Source organism: Rhodnius prolixus, unplaced genomic scaffold (assembly GCF_049639745.1).
Source record: "Rhodnius prolixus isolate KJV_2025 unplaced genomic scaffold, Rpr scaffold_6, whole genome shotgun sequence".
NCBI classification, from domain to species: Eukaryota; Metazoa; Arthropoda; class Insecta; order Hemiptera; family Reduviidae; genus Rhodnius; species Rhodnius prolixus.
In genome coordinates, this window is record NW_027411634.1 from 1,114,487 (window position 1) to 1,129,767 (window position 15,281).

Genomic DNA, 15,281 nt, shown 5'->3' on the forward strand with positions numbered 1-15,281 from the left:
GGTTTCCTTTTGTTTTTTAATTAAAAAACATATCTTAACTTAAAAAAAAATTTTTAAGTCCATTATAAGCCACTATCAAGTTCATCGCATTAAGTCCAGTATTGTGCTAATGGAATAACTTGGTTACAGGTTATAAAATAATTATTTGTTTGGCAGTACGGCTTCAAAGAAATTTGTTAGGTCGCACGACAGAATACGTAGACGACAACGGAATTCACAACTTTTTGTGTTTATCTGCGCCTACTACCATGATCTACCCCCACTACTGTGTTTATGTTAAGGGGCGACTAAATCATTTTTTTTAATAAAATGAAAACTTATAATAAATAGTTAATTTTGAACTATTAATAATTTTATTAGCGAATCCCATTTTTTTTTCTCTTTTTATCTTTAGATTACGGAGTAAAAATAGTTCAACCATCAACTAGCAGTCCGATAGAAGACTATCATTATCTTGGACTAGTTATACAGTAAGGTCATTAAAATCGCCAGAACGTGCTATAAGGTAGTCTTAGGAAGCAGCAAAAGATAGTCTGTCTGTAAGTTTATGTCCTTTACCAAGTGTCGGGTAATAATAATTCTGTTCCCAGTCATAGCAACCAAGAGACATATATACGTCACGCTGGGTAGGTTTCATTACAGGTTTGCTGCTGCGTAATAAGTGGAAAAAAAGAAAGAATAAAGTTTCATTTTATTACGTGTACATTACGTCGTCATGGGTAGATGGCAAACTGTAATTGTTTTATTCTAAGATGGCCCCCGCAATTAATTACGATAATAATTATGATGTATCGAAAGTTGTGGCCATTATTTCGATTTTTTACTTTTGTATTTATAAGAGAAGATATTCTCATTGGACTAATTCTGTCTGATTTCCGTTCTAATGACTGCAATGGTCAAATCTCCGGCAGTTACAGATCCTTGGTCGCAAAAAACTCTGGTGTGGAAAACTTTTGAATCGTCACAGTTAATCCCTTTTGGGTGCAGCGGTCTTTGGGGACTCTGATCTAAATCTTGTGTACTTTTCTTGAGCACAAAGATGGCCAAGAAAACTTGGTATTTCCGGTTTTAAAAAAAAAGAACAATTCCGTAGATTTCGTCACAGTTTTAATACACTTCCTGTTTCCATAAATATTATAGAAAACAATATATCCACAAATTGTGGCTAGGGGTGCCATCCATTTCGACTTAATTTACGTTACCGTCTCACACTATACTTGCTGACTTGGGCCTCTCTGCAATAAAATGATTAGTCGATCGCTGATGATGGATGAAATTCCGAAACCGGTCTGGAATACGCATGCGTGCTACGACGGATAAAAGTCAAAGTAAAAAACAAATCTATACTCTAAATAGAAGCAAATAGAGGCCTAACAGAAAAGCAGTAAGTAAAGTAGATTTGATTGTTAGGTACTCGTGGAAGAGGCTAAGTACATAGACTAGCCGGGGCCACCAAATGGTTTATTTTGTGAACTCTTTGTGGTTCCCCTGTTACACCCGGATGTACTGCGAGAAGTGTGGGCGCCAAAGAAGTAGGCGCTAAAGCATATGGAGCGAGGACTTTAACCAATACATGCTCACGCTGAAACTCAATTCATTCACGCCTATATCCGCTCACACAGTTACATACACTCTGAATGAAACAAACGTTTCGTAAGCCCACATACTTCCTTCGAAGAAAACGATTTTTTGTTTTTAAATAGTTTGATGTAAAGACTCGCACGACTTCCCTCGCTTGCTCTCAGAGGTTTTAGCAACAAATTTATAAAATTGATTTTCTTCAATAAACCAATTATTATTTATTTATTTATTTATTTTTAATGATTTAAGGCGCGACAACATCCTGAGGTTATTGGCGCCCGGAGCTTTTTCCAGTGCCCTGCCGGCCTCCGGACAGTGTTCTCTCGTTACAGACAACACTGTTCATCACCGGACAGTGAGCTGTAAGAAGCTCCTAGGAAGAGAAAATCTAAGGGTCAGCTGCTGGTATTATTATTATTATTATTATTATTTGGGACCTCACCCAGTTTCTTACAGGACACGGGTGTTTCACGTCATACGTGTGTAGGATGGGGAAAATTGGAGACCCGTCATGTATCTTTGGAGACTCTGACCTCGATGACGACCATCACAGTGTGATAGATGGGTGCCGGAGAGGGAGAGCTTGGAGCAAGAGATAGAGCACGCCAGAAAATATAGAAGGGATTGTGCTCTCCCACAGAGTCGGCTGGGATAGGGTGGCGACCTTTGTGAAGGCAGTATTGGTAAGAAAGAAGCAGGAGCTGGATTTCCGTCTGCTCCGGTTGTTCTGGAGAGGAGATTGAAGACCAGTAGGAGCTCGTATGAGCTATTATGAGGTACCACCTTGAAGTAATGCGTAAGTGGTTCCAAGGTGGGTCCATCACCGGACGGTGAGCTGTAAGAAGCTCCTAGGAAGAGAAAATCTAAGGGTCAGCAGCTGGATTCGAACCTGGACCTCCGCGTGGGAATCCAATACGCTAACCGCATAGCTAAGCTAATCCCTTCCCTATATTATTATTATTATTTGGGACCTCACTCAGTTTCTAACAGTAATGCGTAAGTGGTTCCAAGGTGGGTTTCTGTGCCTCTAGGGGAGGTGGGTTTTTTAGTGGGTGAGGGTCCCACATACCGTGGGCATTTCCCCACAATGATGCATAATGCACTGTACCCCTTCCATAAAAAAAAAAATAAAAAAATTATTATTATTATTATTATTATTAACTCTTCTCATCAGTACACAAGAAGGAGTAAGTTTCGACAAAATAACATTTTAGAGAGATTATTTTCATTTTAGAGCACTGAGACAGTTTCCGCTAAGTGGTGCTCTGACTACGTGATAAGCTCTGACAGCTTTTCGCGTAAATTAATTCTACATTTGAGCTCATGAACTTATAATCATAAAGAGACAGCAGACAGGTTCACCCCCATCCTTTGTATAACCGTTTTATCTGTATTATTTCTTCTAGTATCGCCACGCGCTAGTTCCTTTCCAAGTTCTCTGTGAGTTTAAAATCCTCGTAACACATCGATATATGTATATATACATTATATTACATACACAACCAACAACATCGTATATCACAGAATCGAGTCAACCTGGATGTTATTGTAATCACGATTCTAGCCTGCAGCAGCGTTTCACTGCCACAATATACAACGTTTTTTTGTTTTTTTTCTGCGCCAACCATTCCCGCAAAAATCTCGTATATCGTTGCGCGGGCCACTTTCATCGTTTAATATCACCGTAAACTTTTACCCTCCCACTACACCACCACATAGAAAACTTCAAGCGCATTTTTTATTTCTATTCATTATTTTCACCATCTTTGTGTCTGTACGTTCACCTGACACTAATGGTGCGCGCGGAATACGGGACTAACGATTTCTTACAGGAACCTGGATCACGGTTATCCCCCCTGAGCTTTTCAAGTTAAGTCGTGGCAACTTATAAAAACAATAAAAGAACTGTTTAATATAATTATACATCTAGCATTTATCTACTAACAGCTGTTCAACTTTACAGGAAATAATAAAAAGATATCTGGGTTGTAGGTACGTTCACGCTAAAATTTCTAATGGTTTTTTTTTTCTTTTGAAAAATAGGAGTTTTTACTAAATATTTTTAATTCCTCTAGAGACAGTTTCCGCTAAGTGGTGCTCTGACTACGTGATAAGCTCTGACAGCTTTATACCGGAAACCTCCGATCTCAGGTCCCATGAAAAAGTGATTTTTACAATATGTGCTCCAATTGAACACTTATCTTTTCATAACTATCGTCTATTTTAGAAGACGTACCCGTATAGAAGCGTACTAAAAGGTAGTAGGGCCTAAAATAAAAGGCGACTACTTTACTTTATTAAACTTTTTGGGTAAAGAGACTGTGTTTAACATAAAAGAAATGATTACTGCTATTTCAAAAGTGTTTAAAAGTAGTAATAAAAAAAAATTTGTAATAAAATATTGATAAAAAATTTATTATATAAAATATTTACAATATACGAGAGTATATAATATATAGCATATCTCTTAAATATTAAAAATCGAATATATTTATATTGTAAAGTTTTTCTATCTTTTTAACTAAAAACTTCACAACTATAACTAATGCCTGCCACTAGTTAATTTAATATGTGGGTTTAATTAAATAATAAAACTCGCTAAATTTGTAAGTAATAACCTGATTTATTAGCACATTACCTTTACTAACATTAACATTTACTAGCAACTAACGTTATTATTACAGTCACCATTTACAACAGTCACAACAGTTTACTGTTACTTACTCACTACGTAACGCCACAAAACTGTTCCACGACTGACCACTGGTCCGCACTGCACCGAATTGCGCTAGACTCAACCGCACTAACAAAGCTCTACTCACTAACTGACTAACCGCCTAACTGGCTAACTCCAAAGCACTCCGCAACACTGACTCTCTCAAGAACTGTCACTTCCAAAGTGTCTCTCCAAACTAACTTTCCAAGACTGACTCAAAACTCACTCAAAGACTTCACTAAAAACTATAAACTGCAAAACTGACTTCTCCAGCTGTGTCTGCCTCCCTTTAACTGCGACTGCCCCACTCCGATTTACTCACGCCCACCGGCCGCTCATTGGCTGAGGAAAACACATACTGCCACCACCCCAACTGGGGCCGCCCTCCTCCAACCTTCTGGTCACACTCCAACTCCGTCTGTCTTGCTTCCACCTGCCGCTCATTGGCTGGAAAACACTTACGGCCACCACCTCAGCTGGGGCCGCCCTCCTCCAACACTCTGTCTCACTCCTAGCTGTCAATCACTGGCTGGGAAAACACATACTGCCACCACCCCAACTGCGGCCTCTCTCTTAGCTGGCTTTTACACAGGGGTGGACCGTTACAGGCTACGGTCACTAAACTCCTGGAACAATCTAGCCCCTTTCTTCTCCGGCGCAGGTAGAGACCGGCGTTTTGTTCACACAGTGGCGGCCTGTTACCGACTTTGGTCGCTCAACCCCTAGAACAATCTAGGCCTTTCTTTTCTCCCAGGTCAACTTCGTTACAATATGTTCACGATTTTTTAAAATCTGGTTTTAATAATTAATAATAATAAAATATGTGCGTCAATGAGTGAATTTGTGTAAGCAGTAAAACTCAAATAATAGGAAAATCGTAGAAACATCGAAATCGATATTCTGAATCGATATTAGTAATCAACCAACCGGAAGTACCACTTTAATTAATCGATTTTTAACCTTTTTTTTTTTTTGTTATTTTATTGAAATCGACTCCAATGAGTTCCTTTGAACTTTGTTCACTCACTGCGCACTTTCAGTTAAAACCAAGTCTCAGAAAAAAATGATTCTTTAAATACTTCTGGATGAGAGAGTGGGGGTTAAGTTCCCCCCCCATTAAAGAAGTCATTTAAGCGGAAACGATTGGGCTTTTTAACAGGAAATAAACACGTAAATAAAAATTCTCAAATTTTTTGAAGAACAATTTAGTGGCCGGAAGTAAAATTATTATTACGATTTTCTTTCGCACAAAATAGGTTTTTTAAAGAAACTTTTCCTACTAAGTGGAGGTAGAGATAGCCGTGTGTTTCCGAGTAGAGATCTGGTTTTTTTTATAGATTAATACTGGAATAATTCTGGAAATTTTTTATTTGATCCAATTCCAGAGAGAAAAGAAAACCTAAAATCGGTTCTGTAAGGTCTAACTACAGTGCAGACACGTTCCAGCTTACTTCATCTCTCTGCAAGACTTTCCGGAAGTCAGCGTAGTAATGAATGCATTATTAAAAGAATGGTCTTGCAAGTATTAAGTCTTTTCCAGCAGAAAACAAGATGGCTATATAAATCATACTAGAAAATAGTAGAACTAAATTTCTAGTTATGACGTTTAAATGAAGATTAAGAAAGAATTGATAAAGTTAGGTGAAAGGTGCCGCCAACTCGGCGCATGCGCTTTGACCCCCCATGTTCTCCATCTGGTAGTGTTATCACAATTAGCAGCACCAATGATACGTTCATTTGCATACAATGGTATAAGTTTACTGGACACTGAACGTGTTGAAGCAGGAGAAGCTGTCGTCGCTACTGACGTCTCAGAACGGCGGTGTATTTCCGTTTTTTATTTTTCGTTTACTGTCATCGAACAGTATCGAACAGTGAGCAGAATACGTACACCAATTAGGGTATCGAAAGTGTACCTAATCGAGTTTGTGATTGGCCTTGGAAACACATACGCCCGGAGCCTATTTTTTTTCAGAGCACTATCGAATAGTGTTCTCTCGATACAGACAATACGATCGATGCGCCAGCATCGCCCCTAATTCCTCCCCTTTATCTGCTAAAATCTTTTTGCCCTGATTTGCGTATTTAAAATTTTTTTGGTGGCATCTAATCGATATCTTAAATTTGAACAGCTGTTTTTTTCTTTTCTATTCTATTCTATTCTATTTCTGTACTTATTTCCGGTCAAAAACCTCCGAATTAAATTTAAATTGTATAACTAATAGTATTAAAATTATTAAAAAAAAAAAATGTTTTTTTTAATAAAAAACTAGAAAGAGAAGTAAGAGATCCTCCATATTAGATACGAGGGTCGTTTGAAAAGTCCGTGCAAAGTCAGAGAGATAGCACCACTGGCGCGTATCGAGGTTATGTTTAGTTAGTAGCATCTCTTGGAAGAACACACACCAAGTTTCAGCCAGATCGGTCTACTTCTTTGTGTTTGGCATTCGTTTGAATCGAGGAAGTCGAGTGATTTTCAAAAAATAGACGAAAAAGAATTTCGTGTGTTGATTAAACACTACTTTATGAAAGGCAAAACGCCTCAGGAGACTAAAGAGAAGCTTTATAAACATTATGGTGACTCTGCACCTTCGATTAGAACAGTTTATAAGTGGTTTCAAAATTTTCGGAGTGGCCATATGGGCACAAGTGACGCTGAACGTTCTGGACGCCTTGTTGAGGTTACTACTCCAGAAATCATTGATAAAATCCATGATATGGTGATGGATGACAGAAGAGTGAAGGTGCGTGAGATTGCTAGTGCTGTGGGCATCTCGAATGAACGGGTACATATTATTTTGCATCAAAGCTATCCGCAAGATGGGTGCCGCGATTGCTCACGCTTGACCAAAAACGAAATCGTGTGAAGTGTTGCAAGGACGGTTTGCAGCTGTTCCAGAAGAATCCGCAGGACTTTAAGCGTCGTTTCGTCACTGTGAATGAAACATGGATACATCACTACACTCCTGAGACCAAAGAACAATCTAAACAATGGGTTACCAAGGGGGAATCTGCGCCAAAAAAGGCGAAGACCGTTCCTTCGGCCGGAAAGATTATGGCGACTGTCTTTTGGGATTCCCAAGGAATAATCCTCATCGACTATCTGGAAAAGGGTAAAACTATTACAGGTGCATATTATTCATCGTTATTGGACCGTTTGAAAACCGAGCTGCAAGAAAAACGCCCACGATTGGCCTACAAAAAAGTCCTTTTCCATCACGACAACGCACCAGTTCACACCTCAGCAGTTGTGGTCGCAAAATTAATGGAAATAGGGTTCCAACTCGTTTCACATCCCCCCTATTCTCCAGACTTGGCTCCTTCGGACTACTATTTGTTCCCCAATATGAAGAAATGGCTGGCGGGAAAAAGATTTTATTCAAACGAGGAGGTGATTGCAGAAACGAATGGCTATTTTTCAGACTTGGACAAATCCTATTATTCGGAAGGGATCAACAAACTAGAGCAGCGTTGGACGAAGTGTATAAGCCTAAAAGAAGACTATGTTGAAAAATAAAAAAGGTTTACCCCAAAAAATTAAGTAGTTTTTATTTTTGCACGGACTTTTCAAACGACCCTCGTAAGTTTAAAAATAACCAACTCAGGTCTCTTGTTTGCGAATAGACAGACGTGAGATTCCAGTTAAACAAATAATTAGCAACATAAATAAAGCCTTTATTTCAGCCTAATCAGCTGTTTAATTTGAGTCATCTGTTTTTCTCCACACTCACACTAATGGATTCAATTAACGGCCATTATTTATTTTTAAGATTAAATATTTATTTTTTTAGAAAAAACAAAAATAGTTTTGTCGAACTTTTTGTTCAATTACAGTTTATTTATTTAAAGTTATGTTTTATGTTTAATCATCGTTCATTTAATAATAGTGTAAATAAAGTCTAAGGTTGCAACTAAGTAAATTTTACAGAACTACAACTTATTAGCGAAGCTCTCACTTGTCCGAGCACTCCGGTTCGACAGATAGTTTTGCGTCATGTTCTAAACTTACACTTTTTTTGATAATTTTGATGGTTTTCTAAGTTCAACATTTTTTTTTTATAGAAATAATTTAGAACTAAATCGAAATTAAGTAAAGTAAAGTAATAGCCTGTTTTTTCAGGCGGGGCTTAACGTCCAAACTTACAACTAATGGATGGATCAGTACTCTATATTCCTGCCATCCTTATAGCTTAACTTAAATTAAAATCACCGTAATTCTTCTCTAATCAGTTTCTTCCATTCATTCTAATCGGCTATAACTTTTAAATACACATTCATATTTCATTACTAGCTCTACTATAGATTTAAGCACAATAGATGTTGGTGGAGAATATTATGTCTTCGTAGCGAAATGGTGCATCTAAATACCTGTACAAGTTCGTCAAACATTCGTTTCCTTTCTACTAAAAATAACGTGGACATATCATTATTATATGTTTGAAATCCTGCTCCTCCTCATTGCAATCTACGCAAAGAGGAGAGAGGACCTGAAAATGTTTTTGTTCTTCTTGTTATCTTTTTATTTGTAAACAACGTAGCGCCTAAACGCGTGAACCGATTTTCATGCATGAGGTGTCATTTAATTCGGAATTTAGTTATTTTAAGCTATTACAACAACAATTGCCTTGTAACAACGCATTTAATTAGCATTAATACTGTATAGACGTTAAATTTGCACATTGCAGTGAAATGGCCATCTAGAAAAGAAAGACTCCTGCCCAGATCTCAATAAGAGTTCTAAAACGAAATTTCCATAAAATGAAAATACGTGTGCACTGAATATCCCACTTAAAGAAAATGAACCGTTTCCGGGAAAAATGGCAATAAATACGTTAAAAAAAAATTGACCAAGTAATGCGATGACTTCCGGTAAATTGGTTTTCTTCAAAATCTTATTTCCGGTTTCTCTGGTTTTGCCTCTAACTTCCGGTGAAAAGTGAAAAACACGTGAACCTACACGATTGCATTACTACCTCCAATGAGTGGTAAGAGGAAATGCCTCTCAGGAAAGAGATATTAAAGCAGAGGAGAAGAAAAACCAGAAACCACTTGTTGCATTTATAGCAGCAGCGATAAGAGTGACGTCAGAGAAACGTTGATCTGCTCCAGCAAGCAGTACATGTACAAAACTACCTCTCTACTGCAACTACGCATGCGGACAGGGTAACGGTTCTTCGACATTAGTGTAGCACTAGAGAACCTGCAGGCTCTACTGCTACCTCTATAGATCTTAAGAAGAACAACATTAATAGATTTATCGGGTAGGTGGAGGAGGGGAACTTGTAATATGCAAAAAATAAAGATGGGGCCGTTAGACGATAATGGCAATTTTACTTGGTTATAAAAAGGAAGTAATGTTCACCGGAAGGAAAGAACAATAAGTTTGGAGATCGCTTAGTTTTGTTTAGAAATTAGTCCACATGTTTTGTCAGTACAAGTGTAATCATGATACAGTTCACTGTTAGAGAAAGAGAAAGAAATCTTCCAAGACCAATTGATAAGCCACCTCATTGGTCTCTGAAACCTGAATTCCCGGAACGAACCAGACAAGAAAGACCCTCTTTTTTATTGGCTACCTACTTCAGTCAGGATTTCTAAGCAGACCCACCACTCCCAGATTGGAATAAACTTCATAGGGACTTAATAACTTTAATAAAGCAGCCTAGCTTTTCGAGAAGTTGACGACTCTGGTTGTATGGATTATTCCCTGAGATATATGTATGACAGGGTGTTCATTTTAAGACGGCTAAAATGCATTTCATTCTTAAACGGTTAATCTGAGCAAAAAATGGTAGAGGAAAAATTTGTTGCCCGTCATCTTTAGTTTCAGAATATGTGACTTGATTTTAGGATTCCTGCTCTTTGATTTGATTTTTTTTTAGAAAAATCACTCGGAAAACGACTTATTTCCCGATATTAAGAAAAATACTAGCTTTACTGCCTTGGCAATATTTTTAGTAGACAGGAGATGAAAAAATACATAAAAATGGCCTATCGCGTGCTCTTCTTTCTCTTTGATAACAAGTTAAAAAATTGAAATATGATTAATAAATATCAGAACACTGATACAGCTTTTCTCTGCTATCTGATCTTAAGGCTTTAAAGTTCACTAGTGATAGAATGACACGGTTAGAGAAAGGGTGACGTCACTGCTCCTTCCAGGAACCCGCTATTCCTGGAGAAAACTTTTCAAACCAAAGTGAAGAAGAGTTAGCAGGGAAAAAAGGAAGTAGAAAAAGAGCCGTTTCAGATAGTTTCATTTCCGGTAGGCTAACTGTCTTCTTTTTTTTAAGTGATTGGTGCCGGTGGTTAGGCAAGGAATTCTGTTATATCCGGATGGGGGAACTCTATTACCCAATAGACACACTAGCTCATCGGCATACCTCATCTAAAGTTCTCTGGCTCTGTTTGGTACTTTTGGAATTCTCTACGAACTCGTGATTTAATTGGCATTTAACTTCCCTTTATACATACAGGGTGTTCATTTTAAGACGGCTCAAATGCATTTCATTCTGATTTTGAAATGACCTAGCACCTTTAATTTTGAAGATATCGAATTGCGGTTTCCGGTTTCTTTCATAACTTTTTATACTCTTTAAAACTGTGTATATGAAAATGGGGGTCAACTGCGAACCTTCACTTTTGGTCGCGCGTCAGCTGCGTATGCGGGCAGGAATCTAAAATCAAGTTACATATTCTGAAACTAGAGGTGACGGGCAACAAATTTTTTCCTCTACCATTTTTCGCTCAGATCAACCGTTTAAGAATGAAATGAATTTGAGCCGTCTTAAAATGAACACCCTGTATAGTGGCTAGCTCCGATTGAAAGACTGTTGTTGGTAAGGTACCTAGCCTAATCGATATATCATAGAATCAGGATATGCTTTTATTGGTTAAAAAATCTCAGAAAATCAGAACTTCGATCCTTGAAGTTATTAAAAATTGTTAGTCTTTACGCTACACACATTTACACACACGCAAAAACCACTTTTTTTCGTACTTGGAGACCTCAAAAGCCGATATATCCGGTAAAAAAAAAACTTCTTAAGTGCGCAAAAACAAGGAGGTTAAGCGAAAGTAAAAAAATGTAAATAACACACCTTGCATTCTTAAAAACCAACAACCTACAGACAAAAACATTGCTGCAAGGTGGTGGTGCCAGTCTGTCTGTCACACCTGTTCGCACAAACTAGTGTAGGCGTTTTTAGTAATAATTAAAATTTTGCACCTGTTTTACCATTATTTATACAATTGTTAATTATTAATTATTTATTTATCCAGTAGGATAATCAATAATTGTAATGATCTCATTTCTAATTGAAAAATGTAATCAATTAATATTAATATAATAATCCCGGAAGTACGCATGTGTTCTTGAAATCGTTTTTTTAACTATTTCCATTCCCCATCCCCACCATCGCTAGCAGAATGTGGAAAATGTTAATGATTATAATTTGTTGCAAGTGCAACCTTGAATGCATGGTGATATGATGACGTTGCATCATCATATTATTTGCATACTTATGGACCTACAGTAAACTTTTCTAAGTAAACATCTTATAAATATTTCTTTTTTTCTTTAAAGATTTATTTTCTTATAAACATAAATGAAAGAAAAGGTATTGCGTAGAAGGAAATATGTAAAAAAAAATGCTGTTATTAACATAAAATATAGAAAGGAAAAACAGGTATGCAGATAAATCAATCAATGTTAACTATAAAGTGGTTAACTGTTCAATAAAAAAAGTAATAAACTTGGGAAATAATAAATAAAATGATAAACAAAATGATAAAAATAAAATAAAAGGTTGGAAAAATCAAGACAGTGTAATAAATTCACGATGAAAGGTAAAATAGTAGGCGAACGTAAGTAAAACCCCCTCTATTATCTACCGGATCACCTTGTTTGGGTGCACATGTCGCAGAGAATAGGTTATTTTAGGCAAGTAGCGTTAGAAATAGTCAAATGTCTGTCTGTCTGCATTCAAAAAACAACAAAGAAATAATTTGTCTAGTCAAATAGCTGAGTTGTATTTAGGAGAACCAGCATTCTCAGTTATTTGGAGGTTATCGTAGATTTCATCACTTCCGGTAGCAAGTATGCTTTATTTTTCGTAATATTTAAGGGGCATCAATATCTAGGGTTATTCCCCTTAGAGCTTTTTTCTTGGAAGCATCAAGGAAGGGTCTCTAGATTCGAACCCGGGATCTCCGCAATAACCCTCTTCCCTTACTGTTACAATTATTTAATAATATTAAAACTGTGCGGTAGGACAGTTGTATAAGGGTTGATCGTCAAAAAGTGCACTGCAAAAAGCGTAACGTTGAAAAACACCCAACTTTAACAATTTTTTTCTCTTTTTCTATAAAAAGATAAAATTCCCAAATTTTCTTTAAAATAATGGGCAAACCCTCCTTTATAGCTGTAATTATTTTTTCGCAATAACCCAGATCTAATAGATTTCGGGAAAAAAGTTGCTGAAAATGAGCCAAAATCTTCTTTGTACAACAACGTAGCGCCTAAACGCGTGAACCGATTTTCATGAATGAGGTGTCATTCGATTCGGAATTTTATGTAGATATGCCTTTTGGGAGGTCTCGACGCTGTACATCGAATGGGAGAGAAGTTAGCCCCATGTATGTGAGGACCCCTCCAAAATTATAAATTAGCTGTGTATGTAGTATTAATAGCAATGGTTTATACATAATAGTTTAGAAGGAAGGTTAAATTTTGGAGGTTTTCAAATACGTTCAAATTTCAAACGTTTATATCTCTTTTCGTGTTCATCAGATTTCAATGACTTTTGTACCGAAATGTAGAGAAACGTTAGCTGCATTAATAGTATAAATTGCAATGTTATAGTTATAACAAGTTCGTGAGATATTCAAGATTGAATTTTGGACGTTTTCAAATTCGATTCGAATTCGTTCAAATTTCAAACGTTTAAAGCTCTTTTCGTGTTTATCAGAATTTAATGATTTCTTTACCAAATTATAGAGAAAAGTTAGCTGTATATGTAGTATTAATAGCAATGGTTTAGACATAATAGTTTACGAGATATAGAAGGTTAAATTTTGGAGGTTTTCAAATACGTTCAAATTTCAAACGTTTATATTTCTTTTCGTGTTCATCAGATTTTAATGATTTCTTTACCAAATTATAGAGAAAAGTTATCTGCATATGCAGTATTAATAGCAATGGTTTAGACATAATAGTTTACGAGATATTGAAGGTTAAATTTTGGAGGTTTTCAAATTCGTTCAAATTTCAAACGTTTATATCTCTCTTGGTGCTGTTTTTATAGTTTGATTATTATAGATTAATAGATATTACAGTCTGTCTAAGATATGCGGTGTGCTACTTGAACAAATCTGTTGTATCTCTTCCTAACTGGGAAGATGATAAACGACCATAATTGATAATAATTATCAAAACTAAGTCAGCATAGTGGCGCTAAGCATTTTTTATTTTTTTTTGTACCATCTTCATGGGAACTGCTTCATTAAAATGACAACAAAATTTTATCTGACATTTCTGATGACAGCTATATATCCAGGAGCTGAGGAAGAATTTCCAAAGCGCCCTATTTTGCATACTCCACTAATCACATCTAATTCCCATCATCTCAATATAAATGATAAATAAATTAACTTTTTTTACTTTATATCACACGCAAAATTTTACGAAATCTTTCACACGCACCAATTTCATGGCCCGTACAGAAATCTCTGTAGATTATTAAGACGAAAATAAAATAAGGATGCAAAAAAGATTTCAGGATAGGGGGACGAGAAAGACAGGTAGCCAGATAATTCTTCACTAACCTGCACTAAATTACAGGTGATAAACTTTTAAATTATGTATACATTTCGTACTATATAAGAACGGAAGAGTAGTGATTAAGTCACCATTGCCAAAATATATAATTATAATAATTCTCTGTTATTTGATTTTTTTTTTTAATATATAATTATTAGCTGAGTATAAACTAATTATTTTCAGAATAAATATTGTACAAAAAAAATCTATTTTGATAAATCGAACAAGAAATTGTTTCACAATCGTACAATTTATATCGAAAATTGTGTTTTTAGGGTGTTCTCTGGGGAATTTTAGTACGGTACAGTTGGTAAACGTTAAGGGTTATTCAAATTTAAAATATTTCCTAACATTTTCTCAAATATTTCAGAGAGATCAGAAGTAAATGTTTAAAGTGCAATTAGTAAACTTTGACTTCCTTATTTTAAGGCAATCTACTTTAAAAATTGGACTACTGGTCCATCAAAAAAGAGTTTTCAATGAATTAAACAACTTGATAAACTTAACACTGTTTGAGTGCTCGTGAACACGTTTTCTTGTAAAAACAAACTTAATTTCTCATACGAAGATAAAGGAAAATGATATACCACGTTAGAAAATACCACATTAGGAACAAGGAAACTTTTACTAAAAAGTGGCCAGCACCTAGGTCTGATAATGATCCCCATAAGGGGGCCTAATGAGTTTTCTTCAAAAAATTTTCGATTACTTTTATTTTTCCCAGTTTCCGGAGGAAGAATGAGGCTGTTTGGAGAATAACTTATGCTTCGAAATGGTGTCAATTTTTCAGAAAATTTATCTCTGTCTTTCTAACCGTGTCAACAAGAATCGAATTCGGACTAAAACTTTCTGAGTAATAACATTTTTATTGCAAGAAAAGTAATGATTTTAGAAAAAAAATTAAAGTGACGTCACTCAAGAACAGTGGAAAATATGAAGTTGGCCAATATACGTCATTGAACTCTACTTTAGATGTGAACTCTACAGTAGGCCTATGGACAATACTTACTGGTTCACCCTGTATAATTTTAAAACTAATTCTTGTCCTTTGTAAATGTTAAATAAGAGTCGATTTTTAATTAATTCAATACTCAAATCTAATCGATAGGGACGATAAATTTATAAAATAAATCTATTAGTAATTTTTTAAATCTAGACAGGTGG

At 36.0% G+C, this 15,281-nt stretch overlaps 2 protein-coding genes across 8 annotated transcripts in view; one reads left to right on the forward strand and one right to left on the reverse strand.

Moving 5' to 3' along the window:
* The window catches only part of LOC141461006 (uncharacterized), a 463,946-nt gene that overhangs the window by 395,195 nt on the left and 53,470 nt on the right, over nucleotides 1–15,281 (reverse strand). The gene's annotated exons all lie outside the window — the stretch shown is intronic.
* The window catches only part of rols (zinc-RING finger and ankyrin repeat domain-containing protein rolling pebbles), a 280,008-nt gene that overhangs the window by 217,940 nt on the left and 46,787 nt on the right, over nucleotides 1–15,281 (forward strand). The window lies entirely within an intron of this gene.